Consider the following 24905-nt stretch of genomic DNA (forward strand, 5'->3'; position numbering starts at 1 on the left):
GTCCATGTACAGGAAACAAAGGGAACCTCCTGGAGGATCAGATGCTTTGTGGCTGTGGTTGGGGTGATTGGTCTTCTGGTCTGAGGGACTGTCTCTGTCGAGGAAAGTGCTGGATGGGGGGGTTCTAGCCCTACCTCTGTCACTCACCCACAAGCAACCACTTCCCAAGACCTCAGCTTTGCTGTCTGTAGATACAGTAAGAGGCTGGACCCAGTGGTTCCTCGTCCCTTCCCACTTCTGGATGGCTGAGCTTCCTGCCACAATGCAGAGTCCCCAGCTGTGCCATGCAGCAAACCGTCTCCCACAACCTGTCAAACCAGAGATGCCAGTTTCCCCAGGGCTCCCAGGAGCTAGCTCCCTGCCCCTTTCTTGTGCCAGGGAGAGCCTTTATGGGCTCATTGAGCAAGGCCCCCGGCCCATGCCCCGTGCACCTGCTTATTGATAACTGCACATCTGAATGTGCCTCGTGTCAGAGCCCTTTGGTTTGAACTTGCTGGGTACCGAGAGGCTGAGACGTGAGAAAATTAAGAGCAAGGGAGGGAAGTGGTACCCTGTGACAGGAGGCAGCTGTGGTGAAAGGGGCAGGCGCCATGCCCGGGGTGAGCGCCATCTGGGCAGGCGGCCTGGCTTCCAGCTGTGGGGGCTCCGGAAGGGCAGAGCCTGGGAGGAATGATTTTGAAGCCACTACTATGGAGATTAAGGGGATGAGAATGTAAATCTCAAGTAAAAAGGTAATTGAATGTAATAGCAAACACTGCTCGCTCTATGTTAATTTTAGCTCTTCCCCTGGATACAAGGCGCTGTATTAGTGTTTTATTACCATTTTGTTTGCACTAATAAAATAGTAAAATTTATTTCAAGGAAGTTGAAGGATGGTTTTACAATGCAAATTTGAAGAAATTGGACTTTTCATTTATGCCTCTGCTATTTTAAACCCTGACGGGTGTAAATTAGCTACAGGGACCGAGCAGACCCCACCGATAGGGACTTGGGAGGCAGGAGCCCTGGTGGAGTTTCCAGACAAGCTTAGGGCAGAAGGCAGAGAGCACCCCATGGAGAGGCTGGGGGGAACTCGGGGATCCTGATTGGGTGGGACGGGGTGGTGGGGGAGGGTGTGTCAGGTGTGAATTACTCTGGTTGGAGCCAGGCACATCACACACCGAGCCTGCAGGGTGACACCTGGGGCCTCAGTCCTCAGGGCTGAGTCTTTCCTCTCTGCCCTTTGGCCTCCTTCCTGTCTTGACATTGAGCCTCAATTAACCTGGTGAACTCCCAAGGGGAACTGAGCAACTACTTTCCTCTGCTCCTAGAAAGGAGGGGTAGACCAGATGTCCAGTCCACACAACACCCCTTTTAAAGGGGCTGCAGGTTGAGGGGAGCCGTAGGAACGTGGAATAAACACCCTGAGCCTAAAAGGAGCCTGGGGGTGGGAGGATCCAGGCCAGACACTAGGCCGGCAGAGGCTCCCAGGCACGATCCCCTTCTCCATTCTTCCTCCTGACCCAGGCACATTTGAGAAACTGAATGCAGGATGTTTTCAATAAGCCAGCATTTCTTCATGTTGGGGCACAGGGTAGTGTCCATAAGCCAAAAAGGCCAGAGTACTGAATTTTTGTAAAAAAATCAAGTTGTCCGAATTTTAGGGACCTAGATAATGGCATAGGAAGGTGGAGAAGGGAAAGGAAGGGAAGGGGTGACTGGAGAGTTTCATTTTGAGTTTGGGTAAAGAATTCAGGTTGGTTCTTGTTTTATCCAAACCGGTTTGTTTATCTCTGAAAAATTATCAGCAGCAACGGCCCGAAGCGCTGCACTGGGGGACCCGCTTCCAAAGGGTAGGGACCTGAACAAGTGTTCTGATGTCTAGTGAGGTCTGCAGCGTGTATTGCCCAGGGTTCTCTGGCTGCCTGCCTGGTGTGGGGGAAACGGTGAGCTGGTGACGCCGGTTTCCAGCTCCAACCCTAGGTCTTGCGGATTTTTGCTTCAGTGTGTTCTTTCTCGCTGTTTGGGAGTGGGGTGTGTGTGTGTCTGTGTGTATAATGAATGCAAAGATTCAAACTGTCGAGACCAGCAAGGCCAAAGTTGAGAAAGTGGAGGAGAGATTCTGTCTGAGACCCTGGAGCAGAAACAGAGGCAGAAGACACTTCCCACAGCTGCAGCCGGTGTGAGCTCTGGGTGTTAGCACTCTGCTCTTGGGCGGCCAGGAACTTGGCAGTGGGGCAGGGGAGGGTGGGCACAGGCTCCCAACCTCTCCTGGTGGCTCCTCTAGTGCCCCCAGGGTCACGATTGGAGCAGAGAGGTCTGCTTTGACTCAGGTGGTAGGCAGTATCTGAGGGTCAGGCCAGCCTCCAGCAGCAGGGCCAGCACCCCATGTGGTTATGGTTGGGGCGGGACAGTTCTCCATCTGGGACTCTCAGCTGCCTTTTGGATCAAGGGGCTATGGATGGGATTTCTTGGGATCGTGGGGTTTAGGGAATGTGCAGAAGGCAAGGGACTCCAAGCCCAGACCGATAACAGCCCAGGAGCTTCTTCCTTCCCACTGCTGGGAACACAGGAGGCCCTGTGGTTCTGAGAGGGCTGAGAGGGAGCTGACAGAAGTGGCCAGTGCAGCCTTGAGAGTGTTGCCGAAAGAAGCCAGAGATGAAAACATTTAAAAGTGGTGCGTCTTTTAGCTTTTGAAATGGTTTCCGATTCTCTGAGAGCAGGGAGAGTACATCAGGCAGGGGGGCTACACTTCGGGTGGATTTCCGTCCAAAACTGTAATTACATCAAGGAGCAGGCGGAAATGGGAAAAGAGGATTAGCGGCATGGCCTGCTTGGGCCTGGTGGTGGAGGTGGCACCACGAGTGCCTCTTACACTTGACCTCTGTGCTGGGATCCTAGCTAAGGGGGTGTGCCCCGGACTGCCCCGAGGAACAGCCAGGACCCTGGGCATTTCTTTTCTATTGGTCTACACTTAACTCTCCCTGAGCCATCTCTGGAGAGTCAGTTCCCTCTGAAGTAGCTCAGGGCTGCTCCCCACCCTCCCTGCTTCTTCTCAACGCCTGTTGTCACAGGTCAGCTCCAGCCTGGATTAGAAGGAAGCTCCACCTTGATTGATTTGACATTCTTTTTGGCATGGGGTATATATGTGTGTGCTGGGGAGAGGGCAACCCTAAAGGACACCAGCAGATTGCTCTCACAGGTGCCAGTAAGCCCTAGAAGCTAGCCCCCCGACCTGCTGCTTTGTCCTGTTTGGTTTCGGGGAGACTGTGGCCTGGTCCATAGCACCTCCCCTGTTTCTCCTTTAACTGGGAGAAGAGGCAGCCAGAACTCTTAGGTCTGTGGCCTACAAGCCTGTGACCCTTCCTCTCACCCAGCTCAGCCCCCTGGGGTGTGACAGTGGCATCCCCAAGTATTCTGCACCCCCGGCTCACCTTTCTCTTCTCCCTGCCCCCCTTCTCTGCACCTGTCAGCTGTTTCATTGACTGTCTGGCTTGGCTGCCACCCATCCTATCCTCCCAGGCCAGATCCTCCCCAACCCCTCCTCCAGGCCTACACTACCCCCCTTCCTGTCTCTGCCCACGTCTGTCTCTACCTGCCCGTCGCCGGCACACCTGAGGATCCGAGGCTGCCTAACGGAGTGTGGGGATGGTTCAGGGTGTTTACCAGACAGCCGGGATAAGGTATTAAATCCTGTTGCTGTCTTCCCAGGGCCAGGTTCCTCAGATGGTTTTCCAAATTCCTAATCTCAGTGCCCACATCCCTGCCCAGCCCATGTTTGATGGGAGCCTTCCTTTCCGATTGAAGCTGAACCCAGCAGGATCTGTCGTGAGGTTGGGTCTGGGTTCCCACCGGTGCGTGATGACATGAAGGTCCAGCCCCTTCCTCTCCGCTTCTTCTTTCCTCCCGTCCTTCCTTTCTTTGGGAGTAGCGGCCAGAGTCTGCCGCCAGGTGTTCTAGAGCCTTCTTGAGTGCCTCCTTCCCCGACCAGTGTAGTCATGAAGCAGGTAAACAATAGCCCTTTCTGAGCTCACCGTTACAATGGTTCCTGCTCAAAATAAAAATGGCCAGTGTGGGGTTTTGCTCATGATAATGAGCACCCTGGCTTGCCCCAGAAGAGAGTCTAGAAAGCAGACCCATGTCTCTGCATTGTTTAGGGAGACGACAGTGCTGAGAAGGAGGCATGCTCCTCTCCAGTGCTCTGGGTGGACACCTGCCCTTGTGAAGCTGGCCTAGCCTCTGGGGTGACAGGAGGGCTCAGATGCTCCACGGTGAACAGGGATATTGAGGCCTCCAGTGATACCCACTCTTGATGATGGGCAGAGGCAGCTTTCGGGGGTCTTCCCTTCTGCGGGACTTCTGGGGCTTGTCTACCCTTCGGATGGCAGGACTGAACAGAGAGCAGGGAGCCTTCTCTCCCGGAAACTGGGCTAATAGAGGCAAATTAGCTTTCTTCGCTCTCCCCCGCCTCCACCCAAGCTGGGAACTTTCTATGAGGGGAGGAGCAGGACTCGACTCTAATGGTGGTGGCCTGGGTCTCCCCTTTAGGAGGTGCCTGGGACTGATGGATGTGTCCTTTCTCTGAGCTGCCACATAATCTGGACAGATCCTTCCAGCTTCAGCTTCTCTTTCTCTGTGTGTTCCCTCTTCCTTCTCCCTCCTGTGCCCCTTCTCCTCCTTCGTCCAGGCAACCAGAGGTCTCGTGGGTTTCACAACATCGGGAGCTTCCCTCTCTCTCCAGGTTTCCTCACCTCCTTCTTGCTCAGGCTTCAGGTGTCCCAAGACTCCACCCTCTTCCTGTTGCCTTGGCATTCGGCACTGCACTGGGCTTTCTTCTCTCTCTCTTCCTGAGCTTGGGGCACTGACTGGAGCAGAGGGGCCTCTGGGACCCAGCAGTGAGGGGTGTGGCAGTGTGGCAGGGGCAAAGCAGGGCCAGGGACAGGGCAAGAGGCACAGTGGCAAACTTCATGGTGGGTCCTCAGCCAGGACCCTCACCATCAAAGCTTCGTCCGTGATCGTACAAGCTGGGGCTCCTGTAGAAGTCCTGGATGCCAGGGTTCCTGATTTTATTTCAGGGCATTCTTTTTCTAATGTGTGTTGGTCAAGGATTAAGAAGTGGAATAGAAAAAAGAGAGCGAAGAAAATCTGGACGATGACATTTGCCATGAGGAGGAGAGGGAGGAGGGAGAGGGAAGAGGTGAAATTAATTCATTAGAAAAACTTGTTTACTGGCTTTGCAGAGGCGCCTCCATTTTAAAAGTCTCCGTTTACAATAAGTCGCTAATTAAAATACAAAATTAAGCAACAGCTATGTTTTTTTTTCCCTTACACTTTAATTGCATGATTTTTTGTGATGTAATTTCTGGAAACACCCAGTGTACCTCACAGGGCTGATTGTTTGATAAACTAGAAGCACCTGAAACCAACCAAAAGAAAAAAATATGTATATATATATATATATATATATATATATATATATATATATATATATATATATATAAATACATGTATATCCAAGGGGAACTTAAAGTAGATTGGAAATGACAGAGAAGTGCAGACAGCAAGGAACCAAAAATCTGTAACAATAATAATAATAAAAAACCTTCTAAGTAAGGACATTTATCCCGCCTACCCTGAAAGGAGAACAATCTGTGCATCTCAGGGGGGAAGAAAAAGCTGAAATGGAAACCAGTTCAGGTGGGGTAATCACTCCCTGCCCCCACCCCCCAGGAAGTGCTATGGAAAAAGAGCAAAAACAACTCAGAACCCTCCCTGATTCCATTTCTAGCTGGACTCAGTACTTGCTGGGCCATTTTCTTTCATCACAGACTTTTCAAGGGGATTTTCTTCATGCTCCCTGCTCTGAACCTAGCTGCAGTCCGAAGAGTGGGTGAATGGGGGCTCCGATGGTCCCCTCTGGGAAAAACACGCCTCTCCGTGCCCGCAGAGGGCACACAGCATGTTCTAGGCTTGGGATGCTGGCCAGGAGTTCTTGGCTCTTCGAGAAGGTAGTGGGAAAGGGTGGTCCATGGTAAGAACGCGTTGTCTTTTGCAGATAGCCCTGTGTCCTGCTGCCTTCTTTAAGATGCAGACCTGGGTGATGATTGCTAAACTGCTCAGAAACCTGTCAGGAACTGACTCCAGGGTGGGGCTGGGAGGAAACTGGATCCCACTGGCAGCCTGGCTGCTGGAGGATCCTAGGCCCAGCATCGTCTGTGGGCCTGGGGCTTCCTGAGTGCCAGGCATCTGGGCAGTAGGAGCATCAATGACAGAGGGGACCTGAGACCACACTGCCTTCTTTGTCCATTTAAAAGCTGGAGGCCCAGGGCCTTCTTCCCTCCTGGAGAAAAAGGATTTGCCTCTTTTTAAAGGTCTTTTTGAAAAAGACATGTTCTCCCTGATTATAACTCATGTTCACTGAAAGATACAAAAAGCTGTGAAGAAAATAATTTTAAAATATGTAGTGTAGTTACAAGTATGGGTTAGGGGAACATAGAGACCTGGGTTTGAACCCCAGGTTTGCCAGCCAGCGCTATGACTTTGGGTAAGTTACTTAACATGGCTGAACCTCAGTTTCCTCATCTATAAAGTGGGGATAATGATCATACATATCTTGGAGGAGAGTGAAGATTCAGTGTGATGATCCATATAAAATACTGAGCAGTGAGCCTGGCACACAGTGTACTTAAACATTAACTATTTTTGTTATTGTAGTTAATAGTGATTATTCTACTGCCTTGCGATAATAAGCTTCTAAATTTTTATTAAGAATTTTTTTTTTACATTAACGAAATTCTCTGTCTAACCTGTGCTGTCCAATACAGTAACTTATAGGCACGTGTGGCTATTTAAACTTAGATGAAAGTAAAATTAAATAAAATAAAAAATTCAGCTCCACATGCACACTCGCCACATTTCAAGTGCTGGAGAGCTACACGTGGCCAGAGGCTGCTGTGCTAGACGACGCTGAAGGTTCTACTGGACAGCATTCTAAACGACAGTCATATGAGTTTTGTCACTCGACAATTTCCTGCTTTCTGTAAATGTCTATTAGTGGCTGCATAGTAGTCCACGATATGACTGAATCACACTTCTCATCGGTTTCGGTCGTTGTTCCCGGGATGTTGGAGCATTCGCTGGGCTCTGATTGGGCCCTCGGGAGGGTCGCCCTTCCTGGCACTAGCGCTGTGGTGCTCTCTGATTGGTGCAGGCAGCAAGGAATTCTGGGAGGAGCCTAGCCTCACCTGCTGATTGGCTCTCAGTGGTGGTGCCAGGGCAAGGGGCGGGGCTTTGCCTTCCTCTTCATGGGCTCTTACAGAATGGGAGGGGGTCGCCCCCTCAGCCCCCCTGTGTCCCTTCAGGCTGGCCCATCCACCCCTTAATCTCACAAGGTGGAGACCAGAGACAGGAGGGACCTGCTCCAGGTAGTAATAATGAGCAATCGTGATCTACTCTCCATTGACGTTAGGGTCCCAGCTGTTCCCAGGAGCCCCCAGAGAGTGGGAGGCCTTTCTTGGTGGGGGGTGGTCGTGAATCAAATGCCATGGTGGGGGCTGGCCTGGCTCCCTGGGGCCTGTGCAGGCCTCCAGAACCTAGTGAGCTTCTAGAAGGGCCCTGACTGTAGACAGTTGTGCAATTCCAGGGTTGGGGTGCTAGGGCCCCAGGTGAGGGGCAACTCCAGAAAGACCCTGTAATGGTGGGTGGCCATCCTGTGACTGGGGTTGGTGGAGTGGGTGTTGGGGTTGCCTGGGAGATGCCAAGGTGGTGGACCCAACCTCTTCTCCAGCTGGCCAGTCCACACCCACCTTGGTGGCCAAGGGCAGAGCTCTGGGTGGGGGTCTGTGGGCAGGCTTGGGTGGCTGGGTGAGTAACCCCCGGGGCAGTGGGCAAGACAGATAGGGAGAGCCGAAACCGGACCTGCTGATGTGGCCCTTTCTGCTTGCAGCGGATCATAAAATATGGCTCAGATTTTCATTACGGGCTCTATCGATTATCTTCTGGGACAGATGAATTATAGAGAACATTAAATTTTTTTAAAAAAGCAAGTGAGAGAGGAAATATCTGAATGAGTCTGGGTGGTCGATGGCAGAAAGGGCTGAGCCACCAGGCCTGTGTGGCCTCCGTCTCCGAGCAGAGTGAGAACCAGATCGCTCAGGGCGGGCAGCCTCCGACTCCAGCTCTCAGTTTCCCAGGACTCCTGCATCTCCCTGGGCCTGGCCTTGCAACAGGAGAGGCCTGTGCCCCCCTCACCTGTGCTCCATCCCCTCCAGGAATCTGCCTGGGTCCTTGTAAGGCAGACACTTGAGCTGTTCGTAAGGTTCTGACCCAGAAATAGGACCTTTCCCAGGCTTGGGCCTTCATTGCTTGGAGGTGGCCCCCAAACATTGCTGCTTTCCCTCTAGGGACCTCCTGATTGTGGAGAGCATCTTTTGTCTCCTGAGGTCAGGACTGGGATAGGACCTCCTGAGGAATGTGGACACCCGGGCCTGTTGGCCATCTTAGCTTTTCTCCACTCCTTGTTCCTTCCATCTGCAGTCACTGGCTTGGAGGATTTCCGTTTTCCTTTGTAAACTTGGGAAAAATGCATCCGGGTTTCACTCCTGTGCATCTAAGTCCAGTCTGGAAAGAGAACCTCCCGGAAGCTCATCCATCCCTCCTTGCTTCCTCCCCACCGCTTCCCTCTCCTTGCCAAGCAGCATGTTGTGTAGGTTGTCAGACAGACCTGGGTTCAAGTCACTTCCCGGTGTGTGACCTTGGGTGGGTCACATTCCCTCTCTGAGTCTTAGTTCCTCAACTATTCAGTTGGGATAATAACCTACCTAATTGGATTCTTGTGATGATTATGTATATTAATGTATTAAGGTCTTTGGTACATAGTACTTAATAAACAGGAATTGTTACTATTTTTCTCCTCTACTGAAGCAGAGGCTGGAAACCTTTCCCTCCTTCTCTTCATGTAGCCTTTTTGATTGATTTGATTAAGTACAGATAGCATGTGCTATGTGCCAGCTACTTTTCTCAGCATGTTACACATAATACATTGTTTAAGCCTCATAACCATATGTAGGAGGTACTCTCATTATCTCCAATTGACTGATAGGTAAACTGAGGCACAGAGAGGTTAAAGTAGTTTGCCCACGGTCACACAGCTTGTAAATGGCAGCTCATACCTGGTGGTCTGGCTCCAAACCTTGTACACTAAACCACTGTGGCCTGCTGTCCTGTGATCCGATGGGGTGGTGTGTGCGTGTGTGCTCATGCACGTTCAAACAGCCCTGCCCTCAAGGTGGTCTCCACTGACCCCACTTCCTGACCCTCCACACTATATGTGGCTCCCTAAGGTCATCAGCGACCCAGCATTTTCTGGGGCCCTGTTCTGGGTGGAGCTTATGGCCCCACCCCCATGCCATCCCCCTTCCCCCGTCTACCTAGGCTACCGTGAAAAGGTGGTGGTTTCTATGGATATCCGTCTCCCTCTGGCGACACGCCCTTTTTTGTATAACTCTGTTCCCTGGAGTTGATTGTTTTTGGCATACAACTCTGTAAACTCATCCAACAATTAAAGGGGGGAGGGGTGGAGCAAAAAGGAGACAGATAGTAACTGTGGGGTGAGTGACGTGCAGGAGGGGCCCCTGGGGTGTGGGTTCCCTCTCTGGCCCCTGTCGGCAGCGGGACAGCACCTTAAGTGCAGAAAGCCACATAACCAGCTGGCCTGGAGTTCCGCTTGTGGAGGTCTGAGAATTCCAGGCTCCATACGTTTCCTTCCATTTGAGCTGTGTTCTTGCCGCATTTCTTCCTCCCTCAGGAATCTAAAGGGGCCCATGCTCAGAGCCAACCTAGCCATCTCCAGAGGCCAGCTGAAGCCATGAGATGCCAGCTCGGACCAATTTGAATATTTGCTGCCCTTGTTTTGGTTAATTGTGTATGTGTTTGCCCTGTTTGTGTACCATCAAGTACCTACTGCGCTGGGCGTACCCGTCCTGGGCTGTGTGAGATCACGGATGAAAAATGCAGTGAAAAACACTTTCGTGCCACAACACATCATGTAGGATTTTTGTATTAAGATGTGGATTTTTTTATTGTTTTTTTTTTTTCCTTTTCCATAAAGCCCTGAAGTTGGGCAATGTGCACGTCTGTGTTTTTGTTTTCACTCCAGGTGGTTTATGAAATCTGCTCATTAGGGCTCTGTCCTCTCCCCACCCTGGCGTGATCTTCCTCCCCTTTATCCTCTCGGATGTAGATCTTTTCCCACCACCTCCCAGCTTCTTCTCGCCTTTGGGGAGATGGGTGCTCCCATCCCCCGCATATTCACCCAGTGAAAATTGGGATCCTGTGGCCTTGCTTCTCAGTCTTGCATCTTTGAGGCAGGTGTTCATTGCAGTGGGAGGTCCCCATGTTGGGGAGGCAACCGAAATCTCTGCGTCCCCCCTCCACCCTAGGCTAAACCCCTTAGCTTACCCTTTGTCTGGAGAGAAGAAATAGAAGTTGTCCTGTTAGAGTGGCTGTCTCCTGGGTGGCCACCTTGTCCTCATCCTGTCATGTGACAGTGCTGGGTGACTTAGCCCCTTCCTTCTCCAGGAGGTCATGTCCCCGGCTGGGACCCTGTTTTCCAGGTGGATCCAGGGGTTCCTCCTGCTCACCAGCTGTGTCACCATTGGCCTCACCTCCCCCCACCTGCAGCCTAGCAAGGAAACACCTAAGCCTGGCCTTAGCCTTCCTATTGGTTGTGACCTCTGAGTGCGTTCTGGTGGCTTCAGGGGATTTGATGGAGAGCTTTTTGGGGGGAAGGAGAACTGAGATTCAGGAGGGGAAATAGCATTAGATGTGAGTGGGTGCTGAGATCATGGGTGGGGACGAAGAGGAACTTTCAAGTGAGCTGGGCCTTGGAGCCCGTCAGCCGGAGTCCAGGCCTGGCTCCAGCACTTGCAAGCTGTGTGACCTTTGGTAAGTCACTTCGTATCTCTGTGCCTGCCCTCCCTAAACTAGCCACAGGGATCATAATCCTTCCTACTTGCTGTTGTAAAGATTTGATGAGATCCCACATATACAGCACTCAGCATGGTGCTTGGCGAAGAGAAGACGTCCAGTTAATTAATATCATTACTTCTCACATAGACCCATTGGTAGAGGCTGTGCCCTTCACTCCCAGCACATTCCCTGGCACATAGTAGGTGCTCAGTCAGTTCTTACTGGAACCAGTTGGAGGAGGATCAAGTAACCAGGAGGTCTCCTTGAACCTGAAAGTTATTAATTCATGGTGCTGATGGAGGGGTGGGGAGAGACCAGGAAGCAGATTGGGTGAGACTTAGGGGAACAAAACAGAACGGAGCGTGAAAATCGCCGAGGAAGTATTCTGTCGGAGGAGAGGGACGCCACTGCGCTGGGGCCTACTGATTCTGACATGAAATCAGAGGCTAGTTCAGTTTCACAAACACTTAGCGCTGCCCACGTGGGCCAGCTGTTGTGCTAAATGCTAGGGACACAGAGATAATTAAGGCCTGGTCTCTGCCCTTGAGGAGTTAAAAATCCAGCGGTGGAGACAGACTCGTGAACAAATGACTTCAGTACAGATTTAAACGCCACAATGGAGGATGAATGAGGAGCAGAGGAGAGGGGCACATGGGTCTGCTTGGGGAAGATTTTGGAAGGTTACCTTGAAGAGACTTGGAAAAAGAGGGTGCTGGTAGTTGAGAGCATTTCTGGAGCACTCTTAACCCCTTTCGTATCTCTTGTTGGTCCCCCACGTCTTCCAGGTAGGAGGGAAGAAGGTGTTATCTCCACTGAACCAGTGAGGAGAAGGGCCCTGGGGAGAGTCCATGGCTTAGCCAAGGGTCCACAGTGAGTGAAGTGGCCGAACTGGGACGCAGACTATGTCTTCTAGATTCTAGGGCCAGTGTTATTGCACATGGCCTCTCACGCCTTCACCCCAGAGCTGCTGGCCAGAGAGCTCCGTGCTTTGGGCTCTGCACCTACTGACCGGGATTCCTGCTGCCGCCATTGCCCTGGGGCCTGTGCTGTGGGAGGGCTTTGTCCGTGGCCAGCCTGGGGGCCTGTGCCCTGGTTTGGTAAATGGGTCAGGCCACTTGTTGGGGACAGTACCGGAGCACGGCTGCACCCTGGCAAGGCTGGAGGATGGCAGGAATGGGGAAGACTGAGGAGGGGGAGGAGGCCTGGGCACACCCTTTATTCAGTTGCTCTTGGTGCCAAAGCTGAGAAGGTCCCTCTGCCCTGGGCAAGCCTCTCTATCAGCTGGAGGAGGCCAGACCAGGGCCCTACCAGGGTCTGGAATGCCCTCTTCCCCTGTAACTGGAACCCCCTTCTGAACCAGGACGTAAGACCCTGGTATCGTTCACGTTCACCACTTGTGTGTGGTCGGGCTCTGGTCTTTCTAGCTCCTCGCCAGGAGTCAGGGAGGAACCTTAACCTCTTTCTCTCGACCTCTTCTCTGTGGAATTGTATGCCTGGAAGGGGGGAGTGTCAGCCATCTATGTAAGAAGCTGGCTTTCAGGTGGGGCAGAGGTCGTTCTGATGCTGTGTCTGAGTAGAGCCCCCCAGCAGAAGTGTGGCCTGGGGGTGGGGAGCTGTAGGTGATCAGAGGCACTCTTTCTTCAGCTCAGAGACGTTTGGTTGGTGGGTGGGCTGCCCAGGGCTTTGGGGGATTTTGAACCAACAGTCAGAGGAGTGACAGAGGCCAGAGGAGTGAGTCTCCCAATGGCCCTGAAGTTCCCATTAAAGTGTTTTTTCCTCTTTTTTAAAGAAAAAATATTCCCAAACTGGAAAACAAAGGAAATCCACTTCCCCCAAATCACACGAAACTCACATTAGGGGCCTGGCGGGAATCCATGGAAACCAGGAAACCCGCTGTTAACCCTGTACAGTGCTGAAGGGTGGGGTGGGAGCTGGGCTGATCCAAACCCAGGACCACTGTCCTCCCTGAGGCTTCCCCCAGGGAGCTGGTCTCTGTGGCACTGCCCAGAGCGGAGGTGGGGTGGCGCTGATGCTGGAAGGTCTTGCCTTCAAAGTACCAACTCCCTCTTCCACTCGCGGCCCAAGCTTGGGAGGCAGGAAAGGAGGGGTTCGTGCACTCCAGGGAGGCCCCAGGGAATCCGAGGGCTGGGCCAAGTGGGAGAACCTGCCAGGCAGCTGCCCACACCATGCCACACTGTGGAGTCAGGGCCGAGCCCACTCACAAGCCAGGCGCTGTGGATACTGCAGTCTCCTGGCAGAGGGGGAACGAAAGGACTGGTGTTTCAGGCACCACCCTCCCTGATGCCAGCCCCTTGTGCAGGGTGGCTGTGAGAGCAGACAGGCAGCCCCCCTGGGTTCCCACACCCCGCTCTCATCCACGAAGCTGGAACTCCAGGCCTGGGAGTTTGTGTGCTGAGGTCTCTGGTGGTGTGTTTGTGTTTGCACGCACATGGGCTAATTTTGCTAAAAAGGCTGAAAATATTTACAGGTTTGAAGTTGAAACGCAAACAGGAAAAGCCCTTTAAAAAGTGAGTGTGGTGGATATTCAAAACAGGAATCACCATGGAAACACCACAATATTTGCTTAAATTGACACAAAGGTTGCCGGTAGCAGGGCACCAACTTTCTTTGGCCACAGGCTTTTGGCCCAACACCTATGACAAGTGAATCTCAGCAGCCCCCTTTTAGGGTGTGCCTGGGTGCACCCTCTTTTCTTTTTTTATGAGATGTAAGGGCACAGTACCAGAGTGGGGAGGGGGAAGGGAAAAGAGAAGAAACCAAACTGGCCATCCTGGTAGCTGCAGAGACACCTGTTGATTCTGTTTTTAGAGACTCCCATAAGGCCACCAGGAGGTCACGGGAGCAGCTGGGAGCTGGCCGAGGGAAAGTCTGGAGGGATGGGAGGCTGGGGAGGCCGAGGGTTGGTTCAGTTGCGTGGATCTGATCCGGTTTCCAGTGTCAGCTTGATTCATTGTCAGGCTGACCTTTCACCCCAGGTGCCGAGGCTTGGGTGTGATAGCTCTGTTGTTACCTGGGGTGGCACCTGATTGGCCTATTTTTGTTTCTACCTGTTTGATTCTTTTATTAGGTACGACAACTGCATAGCAATTGGCTAGTAATTGTGCAAAGGGCGCCCTGGATGTAGGGTCAGGCGTAGCACGCTAAATGCAGTGCCATCTGCTGATTGGCGGGCAAGGTCTGAGAATCCCTTACCACCTCGCTGGCTGGGGTAAGAGTAGCTTTGTGGGTCTCCATTATGGCCTAATAATCTGTTTTCCTTTTTCCTTTCGATAGGCAAACAGGCCTCGCTGAGTGAAGGCAGAGACCCTCTCTACCCCACCTGCCTTTCCTGCTGTCACCTCCCGTGGAAGGGGGTCCTGCAGCTCCCGTGGTGTGTGTTGGAATGGACTTCGGACCCCAGCTTCTTGGGCTGCAAAGGTAGCTGCTCCCAATTCCCAAGATGTTGCTGGGAGACGTGGGTGGGGCTGTGACTGGCCGGTTCAGGGGTTCCTTCTTCAGGGAGGGATCGTGTGGGCCTTTCTCCCTGCTGGCAGCTCAGTCACCCTAAGTGAGAGTGGGGGCCTCAGAACAGGACGTCTGCATTTTGGCCCTGGCTCTGATGTCAACTCACTGCTTTCTCCCAGTCTGGACCTCGGCTTCCCCACCTGAAAAGTAAAGAGGTTGGAATAACTGACCTTGGAGAATCCTCCCAGCATGACCACTGTATGACATTGAACGGTGCTAGCAGCGTGCAGGTCCTCCAGGAGAGGCCTGTGCCCTGGCAGACGCCACTCCTGCAGCTATGTGTCGGGTCATTGCTGAACGTCATCTCTGGGAACGGTAGGTCCGGCCCATCTGTGTGTCCAGCGGCTGCTGTTGCTCCCTGAGCTCACATGTGACTTGTTGGGGCTCTCTCAATGGTCCTCTAGCCTGAGCAGCACCCTTCTTAGAGAAGAAGCCATAGGTATCTTTTGGCCCAGGCTCAGAAGTAGCCCCCTGTTTAAGGCAGGTACTATACCTGTGATGGGTAGTCTATGGGGCTGGTGTTGTCAGAAATTTACCTTAGGTGTCAAATGTGGCAGTCCTTGGGGTGAAGGGTTGACCCACAGCAGGTGACTTCCACATATTGATCATTAATCAATATTTTCTTAAGATCCAGAGGGAACCAGCCCAGAGGGGTTGGGTATTGGTAAAACTGATGGACAGTGTCTTAGGGTAGGGGCTGAAGCTGAGGACTAGAAAGTGTCTGGGAGGGCAGGGCTGGGGGCTCTTCCTCCGTGTGTGCCAGGCCGTCATCAGCAGCCCCAGCTCACTGCCCTGTGCTCTCCCTCCCCTTGGGCACCAAGGGCAAGCGTGTCCCGCCCCTCCCACCAGTGGCCAAGTACTGCAACCCCAGACTTTGAACTTACGGGAAGGAAGCACTTGCAGAGATGGGTGCCTTGGTACTGGGGTTTGGGTGGTCCCCAAAGCTGCAGGCCTGGTCATATTGGGCCATGCCACCTTGGGAACTAGCAGAAGCCCTGGATAAGGCCTAGAGGTTTGCAAATCAGATGTAAACGTGGCCCTTGGTTGCAGTGGTGGAGCAACCATCCGGCTGAGACTCTCCTTCCTGGTGTCCAGAATGTGATCACAACCCAGGAATTGGTCCGTCCACACTTTAAGATGTGCCGCTGTTGTCCCTGATGGCAGCGGGGCCATGTGGACTGATGGCTGTGCCGCCCTCTGGCCGGGTCCGCTCCAGCGTCTGTGTGTCTCTGCTCTTTCCTGGGCTTTTCTTGCCTGACTCTGAGTCCTTGATGATCACGGGTCTTGGGATGGCAAGTCCACACGTCTTCAAGCCTCTGGATGGTCTCCCTGGCTGCCCGTGTCCTGTGCGTGCAGGTAGCCAAAGTTCCTGTGGAGCCGCTTTCGTGGGGAGAATGTTTGCTGTTTCTTTTCTCAGTGGCAGGCTTTTGCTTTCTTCATTCCCTTGGCAAAACATGCCCATTAGTTTCTCCCTTTCCGAAGTTTCCACTCACCGTTGGCTCCCAGGGGCCGTGCCAGCAGGGATTTGCACCCGGTGTAGGGTGTGGGCTCCACGAGCCCCTGGGACTCCCGCATCCCGGCATCAGCCGTCTTGGGTTGGATAATGAAGCTTGGGAACTCAGAGGGCTCTGAGTGGGAATGTCGTGGCCGAGCCCCTGCTTGTTCACCCAGCCCTTTCCAGCCACTGGGTTTGGCCCCAGGCTGGGGTCCCCGATGGCAGCGGTGACCCGTGGTCTCAGGTATCCCCACACCAGAACGTGGGCTTGGAGGCAAGTGCATACTCGGGCCTGGTCTGCAGGCCTGATCCTGTCTGACTCTGATCCTCCCCATTTCCAGCTGCACTGCAGCTCTAGGTGATACTTATTCAACAGTTATGGAGGGCCTGGTTTCTTCTGATCGCTTGGGACAGAGTGACAAGATGGCCCTGGCTCTCATGGAGTTCTGGTTGGGTAAGCAGACAGTAAACAAACCTAGCAAAATAACAAGGAAGCCATTAGTGCAGAGTGGAAATAGGAGGAGGCGGTGGGAAGTGACTGGGCAGTCAGAGGAGGCTTCTTTGAGGAGGTGACAGGTAGCTGAGATGGAGGGACAGGAAGTGGACAGCCGTCCGAAGAGTGGTGGGATATTTCAGAAAGAGAGAGCTAGTATAGAGGAACCAAGGTCGAGAAGCTCAGTGTGCTCAGTGGACAGAGAGAGGCCCCAGTGCTGGAAGGTAGAAGGGGCAGGGGCCGGTCTGTGTAGGGCTTGGCGGGCCAGGGGAAGTTGGGATTTATTCTTTGGGTGATGGGGAGCTGCTGGAGGGTTTTGAGCAAGGAGGTAAAGTGATCTGATTTTTGTTTTAAAAAGTTGGCTGGGCTTGCCGTGGGAGTTGGAGGAGGCAAGGGCAGAAACCAGGAGGCCAGAGGAGAGGCTGCCGCAGCTGCTGGAGTGAGGGCTGTGGCAGAGATGAGAAGGTGGAAATGAAGGGAAGAGGGCAGAGTCTGTGTGTGTATATGGGAGAGAGAACTGGCCTTGCTGATGGATTGAATGCAGGGTGGGAGGGAGACAAGACCCTGGGCTGACTCTGGCACTCTGGGGCCCTGATGTGTGGCCCTTCATCTTCTCGTTCTCATGCCCTGACCCGACAGTGCTAAGAATGAACCATGACTTTCAGAGGTTAACATCTATGGGTTAGGGGAGAAGCACCATCCCGGGCACTGTGCTGGCTGCTAAGAAAGCTTGCTGGAATACTTTAGGTGCCTCCTGGCCAGCACCGTGTGGAGGCAAGGCCTGAGGCCTGGAGGGACTTCTCAGTTCACTGTCCTTTTGGTGCTAAGACTGTGCCGAAGCCTGTTTTGTGTCTTTGCTCCACGGGTTCTGTGCTGGGTCTGAGATTGTGCCTAGAAACTCATACAGTTCCTCTCTGTGGCTTTAAACGTGATCTCTGTTCTCAAAGGCTGAGCTTCTATGCACCTTCCCCTGTGTTCCGGGACCCACAGAACCTCAGTTGATTAGCTTTGGGGACTGAAAAATAGGTTTGTCTAAGACCCCCCTCAATTTCCAGGCTTAACCTCCAGCCCCAGCTCATGGGCAGGGATCCTAGCTGTCTCTCCACATGGAAAGTCTTTCCACAGTTCACAAGGACCATAGGGACCTCATCAGACTTGACCCAGGCCACTGTCCCTTTTTCCAGGGTCCCTGATGTAAGACTCAGCTCTCCTGGGTCCTGGTACTATCTGCTTGGGCCGGGACAGGGCAGGCAGTCCCTGGCCCCCCTGGGTGGGCACTGCATGGCTCAGACAGCAACCAGAGGCCTGGCTGGAGCTGTCACAGCTGGCTGCTGGGGCCCCAGTGAGTACTTGGCCATGCTGGCAACATATTCCCAGCCATATGGGCCATCTCAGCCCTCCAGGAAAGCTCTGGAGGCCTGACCTCCACGGGGAGTGACAGGAGGGAGCAGAAGGGCAGGCTGGCGACGACGTCTTGCGGGGGTTGATGAGGATGTCCCAGGCGTGCAGCTGGTGCCTCTGGCTCCAAGAGGTGTCAGCCAGTCTTCCTGGGTGTGTCTGCCAGCCTCAGAACGCTGGGCTGAGCCCCGGGGGAAGGTGTGTCTGAGTGGGGCAGGCGTGTGTGTCCATGCACGTGGGGGAGGCTCTTCTGTGTTCTGCCTCCACGGCCTGCACTGGATCCATGGCCTTCACTCCTAAATGGACTGGACAGTTCTAACTCCATCCTCCGAGGCTTTGATCTGCTGTGGGGCCAGCCGCTCCAGAGCATGCAGCCAGGTGGGGGTTAGGAGGAGCGGGATCAGGAGAGGGACTTGCTGGCTGGGGGGAGCGGGGCCCACGTCCTCCAGCATGCCCCGGGGGTGGACTCCAAGGTCGCAATCCCTTTGGGCTGGGCAGAGACCTGGCGGGAGATGGTTTGGGAAGAGTTTCTGATCCTTCTGGCTTCAGAGCTGCCCGAGGATTCTGCCTGATGTTGCCAACACTCCCGCCCTGGACCTCCCTTCCTCGGTTCTCCTTCATGCCTCCCGCCTTCCTAGCGGGGTGAGAAGCCCCTGGGTTCCACCAGGTGCAGACCTGAAGGGAGAGGCATTGGGAATGGCTGGCAGCCCCTACCCAGCCTGGAGCTACCCAGGGGCCTCTCCTCATTCGGTGATGTGGTTGCTCCGAAGGGGACAGTGGACGGCCCATGGCTTTGGGAGGGTTAACATCTTGTGGATAAGGGGAGAAGCACTTCTGTCCCGTCCCATGACCTTGGACCCTCCACAGGGAGAATATGCTGGCGTGGGAAAAGCAATGTCAGGTTCTGCACACGAGGGGAGCCCCAGTGGCTATGAATGCGTCGACTCCTCTGGCAGGTCTTCAGGCTGCTTCTGTTCTGTCTTCTCCCAGCTTCCCCCTTCATCTTGGATTCTGGAATCCACCCAGGTATAGACCTGGTCCAGGTGAAAGTCCTTCAGCCCAGAGGACACCCCACTGAGGCATGAGGCAGCCAGGGAGGGGGCCCCTTGGATGGCTACTGACCTGGGCCTCCCCACACCATCAGCTGCTTGTTCTCTGTTAAATCAGCCTTGGGGATGTCCCCACCTTGTGCTCAGCATCCAGTTTGGTTTGGTTTCTTGGCCCTTCAGGAGCAGGAGCCTTTTCTGACCCAGAGCCTTCTCATGGTAGCCTGGGGTTGGGACCCCTATGGCCAGGGCAGTTGAGAGGAGGAAAGGTGTAATTAATCACTGGTTTCTTTTCCAGAAATGCTAATCAGGAAAAGCAATTAAAAGCAACTTTTTTCCCTTAGTAATCTGTGTTGAGAGCTGGTAATGAAGTTTAGGGCTGTTGTGACTCAATATTTCAGCTTCACCGACTCAGGTCAAAACAATCCAAGCCCAGGAGTTTGCCGGCAGCTGAGCTAGGCCTGGGCAGCAGCTGGAAGTCCTGGTTTCCTCACCTCACCGGTGTCCTACCCTATGCTGTTTCCCTGGGCAGAGAGAGTTGCAATCCCAGCTGGTAGGGGAGTATCAGGGTGGCAAAGAGATGGGTCCCCTAGGACATCCCTCAGGAGACCCAGAATCTGGAAATGCATCTTAGGGGAAATGCTAGGACTGGGGTATGAATAGCACCTAGTGTGATGCAGAACCGGGAAGGGTGGGATGGAATAGGGCTGAGGGGAAGAGACAGGTGTCTGGGGAGCCCACCAGGGTTGGCCAGGGCTCACCCACTTGAGATTCAGAGCCAGAAGGGGTGGTGGTCCAGACCCTGACCTCTGTTCATTCATTTCTCGTTTTCATTCATTCAACAAGCATTACTAATGCTGATGACACTATGGGATTGGAGCTGCAGTGGTGAACAAGGCAAGAATTCCTGTCTCTGTGGAATTTGCATCTTAGTGGAGGGAGGCAAATGATAAATGAAATAAAGAAATAAAGTAGTGTTAGATGGTGACGTGTGTCCAGGAGAAAACTGAAGCAAGTTTGGAGACTAGAATGGGGAGTATGTGTGGCGGGGGGAGAGGGGTGGATGGTTTGTAATTTTAGATGTGGGGTTTGGGAAAGGCGCCACTGAGATGGTGACATTTGGGTAAGGACAGAAGGAGGTGAAGGACTGAGCCACCCTAATTAATATCTGGGAGAAGAGCGTTCCTGTTGGGGAACAGCAAGTGTGAGCTCCCAGAGGCAGGAGCCCCCCTGGCCTGTTGGAGGACAGCATGGAGGCTGGTGTGGCTGGAGTTGGGGAGATGCCATGTGATGTCAAGGGGGTCGAGCAGGCCCCACCCCCCGATCCTGCAGGCCTTGGAGCCATTGTGAGAACTCAGGCTTTTGTCCTGTGTGAAATAAGAAGCTTTTAGAAGAGTTCTGAGTGACATGATCTGCTTAGGCACAAGCTCTTTATTAAAAGGCAAGACCCACTGTCGCTGGCTCCTCCTCTCACGGGCCCTTTCGTGCCCGGATCCAGGTGTGTCTGCACACACCCCGCTCCGATGTGCCCTCCTGAGCAGATGAGAGGAGTACAGAGGGGCTGTCAGCAATCCTCCCACCCAGCACCTGCCTGCTCTCCCAGCCCCACCTCGGGGAGCAGTTCGGAATCGGGGTCTTGTCACTTTAAGCAGCCCCCGCCCGGCTTCCCTGGCCTGCTTTATCTGAAGTCCAAGCGCATGTTGTTCCAGGACCCATCCGCTTTAGCTAATTAATAATCTGACAGGAGCCACCCAGGGGATTAGCTGCTGAGCTGAGCTCCACCAAGCCCCAGCAAATGAGCCCTGTACTCCTTGGGGACATGGAGGTGACTTTGGGGGGTGCAGGGAGAGGGGCCCTCCACAGGTGAGCCATGGCATTGGGCAATGCAGCGATGACCAGTGAGGGGAGAGGACAGGCAGGGCACAGCTATGAACAGAGCCAGTCGAAAGGAATCTGCTGTCCCAAGCCGGCAGGGACCTCTCCTCTCCCTCACTGCCCCTTACAGTCATGCTCACCCATCGGAAACCGGCCCCACTGGCCAGGTGTTACCTGCTGAGGACTGGGATAGCATTGCCAGATTTAGCAAATAAAAATACAGGAAGCCCAGTGAAATTTGAATTTCGGATAAACAGCAAATAATTTCCAGTATAAATATGTTCCATGCCATGTTTTGGACATACACTAAAAATATTTGCTGTTTATCTGAAACTCAAATTTCACTAGTCATCCTGTGTTTTCTCGGGCATCCCTGAGCGTAGAGGGCCAGAGGCTACGGGCTCCTGCTGGGAACAGCCTGGAGCTCCCTCTGGAAGAGGAAGCACTCTTGGGGGGCTGCTCGGGGACTTGGCAGGCAGGGTGGGGACTAGGGCACAGTGACCTCCACCACCATGGTACTTGGAGAGAAGCAAAGGTTGACCACTTACTGGAGTCTCCATCCTATATTTGGGCCCAGGTGGCCCTCGGATGAGTGGAGTCCAAGTATCCTCCAAAGGCCCTGTGGTCCCTGGGCTGGGGAGCAAGTCCCAGGGCCACTTCCGCCAGGTGAGGCTGCTTCTGGGAATTTTCCAGGGCCTCTCGTGAGGGCAAGGCCTGAAGTTCCTGGGGTAATCTGGGTTAGGTAGTCATCCGCTAAGGGATGTCTGCTTGAGTCCCGGGAGAGGCGGGAGGGATGGCTTACAGTGTGGGAGGGGGCCAGGCCAGGTCAGGTGCAAGGTCAGGGACTACAGCCTGTTGTTCAGGGCCACCTCCACTTTCCAGAGTCTCTGGGTCTTGACCAAAATACCCGTCTGGTCTGTCAGACGCTCTTAAGCCCGCGCCGAGTTCCGCCAAGTAGTCCCTCACTGGCTTCTTAGGGAAGATGCGCCATCCAGGGGGGCTGGGCTGCCGGGGACGTCATTCCAGGGATGGGGAGGGGTGGTCTCTATTGGAAAACATGATGGAGTCCTTACTGCTCCCTCGCATGACCCTTCTCACCCCGGCTCCATTCCCAGGGGTCAGAGAACTCAGGGCGGCGAGAGGGGCCCGCTGCCAGCTGGTGGTAGTCCAGCCTCCTGCAGCCAAGGGGCCTGATGCCAGGCGGGCACTGCCCCCGAGGTGGGAGCTCTCACTCCTGCTCTGTTCTCTAGGAGTTAACAGCACCCTGCGCAGGGAGACCTCCTCTGCCCCAGCCCTGGGCCGCCCTCCTCCCAGCCTTTCCCGGCACAGCCAGCTGGGGAGTCTTGTGGTGGGAGCAGAAGGGGGCTGGGGGTGCCCAGCCGGGGAGGAACCTCTTCCGCTTCCCGAGCTCTCAGCCTCTTCCCCAGCGTGCCCAGCGGTTTGGCCCTGCTTCGCAAGCCGTCTGCTGCCCAAGCCGTCTGCTGCCCGTGCTGCCTCTGACCGACATCGTTAGCGTGGGTATTTATATTTCATTAACGACATTAAGCCCAAATGGCATTAAAAGCAAAGCTGGTGATAAATAGCTTATTAATAAACAGGGAGTGCTCCGTGCTGCCTGGCCTCTCCCAGCCCCACATTAACCCTTGCTGCCCCAGATAAATATGCTTCACCCCAAAGATCATCCCCCCTAAGATGGGCCCAGAAGAGCTGGTCACGTGCCTGCATTCTCCTGGCAGCTCTGAGGTCAGTGCCTCTTGGATCCCGGGTGGGCCAGTTCTGGGTCACTCGGGCTCACAAAACCTGGCCAAACCCTGCAGAGCTTCTGATCAAATCTTCACTACCTTCTCCTCACTAGTTTTGATTCTGGGCATAAAAAATTAAGAAAATGTGGCTTTTCTGGGTTGTAAGCTCAGATAGTCCCCGTTACTTTGTAGCTCTGTCTGCAAGGAAGCTCCTAGGATATTTGAAATCAAAAAGAGTGATGCTTTTGAAAATGATAACAGTGACAACAGTCGTGATCCCAGCGAACGTCGTCCGGGCGTAGCTGTGAGCAGGACTCTGCCCCTCGTTCCACGTGCAGCGGTTCCCGGCCGCCCCAGGGATCTGGTCCAGCTTAGGCTCACTTTTGAAGTGGGAAAACCCGATGCCCAGAAAAACCAAACAGGTTAACCAGCCAGAGCCCACATCATACAGCTGCTGGCACGGGGGCACAGGCTGCCAAGTGGTGCTGGGCCCCTGTCATCGTGCAGTCTCCCCTGAGGCAGGACCTGTTGCAGAGGGGCCATCCCGGCTCCTGGGCCTCGGTCCTTCCAGGGCTTCTCAGCTGCAGCTCCAGTCTTGCTTGACTCCAGTTCCTTGCCTTTGGGACCCCAATACTCCGTTACTCAATACCCCTGCTTGGGCGAGTGTGCCCGCCTGGAGGGCACAGCCATGCACCTTGCAGCCCACGGCCCCACCTAGGACCTGGAGGTGCCAGCAGAGAGCCAGTGGGGTGTCCATGGTGCTGCAGAGACCCCAGTTGGCTTCTGCTTCTGGTTGGAGCAGCTTCTATGTGGTGCCCTTCTGGGGGGTACCAGCCAGGCCTTGTTCATTTGGGGTTTTAAATTCTCAGATCTAGGGCCAACTCTGAACACTTCCAAGAAATAGGGACCGACTCAATCCTGGGTGCCCTGCATACCCATCCAAGGTCCCTAACTGAATTTGCAACATAGAAGGGAAAGATGGAGGGGGCCCTGAGGTGAAGATGCCGTGTGGTTCCAAGGGGAGGATGGCGGTAGAGGGCGTGTTGCTGGTACCATCTGGTTGTGTCTGGTGGGCATTTGGGGAGGATGGAGAGCTAATTAATTAGCAGGACTCCTGCTGTCTCTGCCAGGGGCCTGGACTGCTTCTCCCAACCCATTGCCAAGCTGGTAAGGAATTTGGGGGGCACTAGCCATAGGGCTCCTCATCCAAGAGGAATTCCACTTCTCATCCTGATGGATGGAAGCCTGACCACCCACACAGAGCAAGGCAAGCAGGAGGGGAGCCAGCAGGGAGGCCCCACCCGACTGACATGTGATGTTGGGTCAGATGCAAACCTGCTTCTCCTCCCGGGAAGATCTTCCAGCTTACTCTGGCTGTGCAGGCCTGGGCCATCCCCGCACTGCATGGTGGGGGGCTGGGAATGGGGTCATGCTTGTCACCTACATTACACTTTGCGTGCATTGAACCAGTGACCAGGGAACCCAGTATAAGAGCAACAGGGGGGAAGAGGTCAGCCAGGCCTGCCCCTACTTAGATCTAGTGGTCAGACAGAAGGACTAACTGGGTGAAAGATATGATGGAGAGAGACAGACTTTGGAACCAGCTCCACTATTTTGTAGATGTGTGGCCATCACTTCACCATGTTTAGCCTCAGTGTCCTCCTCTGTAAAATGGGCACAACGGTACTGTCTTTGCATGGATCTTGTCTCTGAAGTGCCTGCGGCAGGTCCCAGAGCCCTTAGATGCTGAAGGCAGGGTGGCCGCTGCCCTTACTGCTGCTGTCAGATCTCCTCCTAACCTGTGGTTGCTGAAGTTCTGTCGGAGAAACAGAAAAGGAAATGGGTAAAGAATACAGTGTATACAGCAGGACATGGTCTGCCACTCTGGCTGGGAGGCCAGTCCACTCCTTGGGGGTTCTGGAACGTGTCCCTGTATGCCAGGCCTTAGAAGGGGCAGGAGCAGAAGAGGGCCCGTGAAAGGGGAGCACGATGCACCCTACTCTCAGCAAGTGCCGGTTCTGGAAGGGGAGCTAGGTGTGGGTGTGACAACTCTCGCCCCAGGCAGCTGTGGGGGGCAGGATGGGGGACTTCAGGGAGGTTGCCCCTGCTGCTTCTGATGCCAGTTGCGGTCGGGCAGGGTCTCTCCCTCACTTGGATGTGTCCACTTGTAGTGGATTGGGCTTTGGTTGTGAGTCCACTTCGCCACCCTGCCGCTACAAGAAGACAGGGACTGGACAGCAGCTTCCACCCCCTCCTTCTCGTGGGCTGGGATGTGTTCTACACCTGAGCTCGTCCCTGGACCCTGGGTGGAATGCCTCCCCTCTGCCATTGGGACCTGGCTGCTTTTATAACATCAACAGAGACCTTTGCTTCTGCCACATTTG

General features: G+C 54.0%; 1 protein-coding gene across 1 annotated transcript in view; it reads left to right on the plus strand.

Moving 5' to 3' along the window:
- The window catches only part of CASZ1 (castor zinc finger 1), a 147893-nt gene that overhangs the window by 18092 nt on the left and 104896 nt on the right, over positions 1 to 24905 (plus strand). Inside the window, exon 2 of the mRNA XM_031464040.2 lies at positions 14242 to 14385. The gene's annotated coding sequence lies outside the window, so the exon portion shown is untranslated. The remainder of the gene's footprint in view (positions 1 to 14241; positions 14386 to 24905) is intronic.

The sequence above is a fragment of the Camelus dromedarius genome, chromosome 14 (genome assembly GCF_036321535.1).
Source record: "Camelus dromedarius isolate mCamDro1 chromosome 14, mCamDro1.pat, whole genome shotgun sequence".
Classification (NCBI taxonomy): domain Eukaryota; kingdom Metazoa; phylum Chordata; class Mammalia; order Artiodactyla; family Camelidae; genus Camelus; species Camelus dromedarius.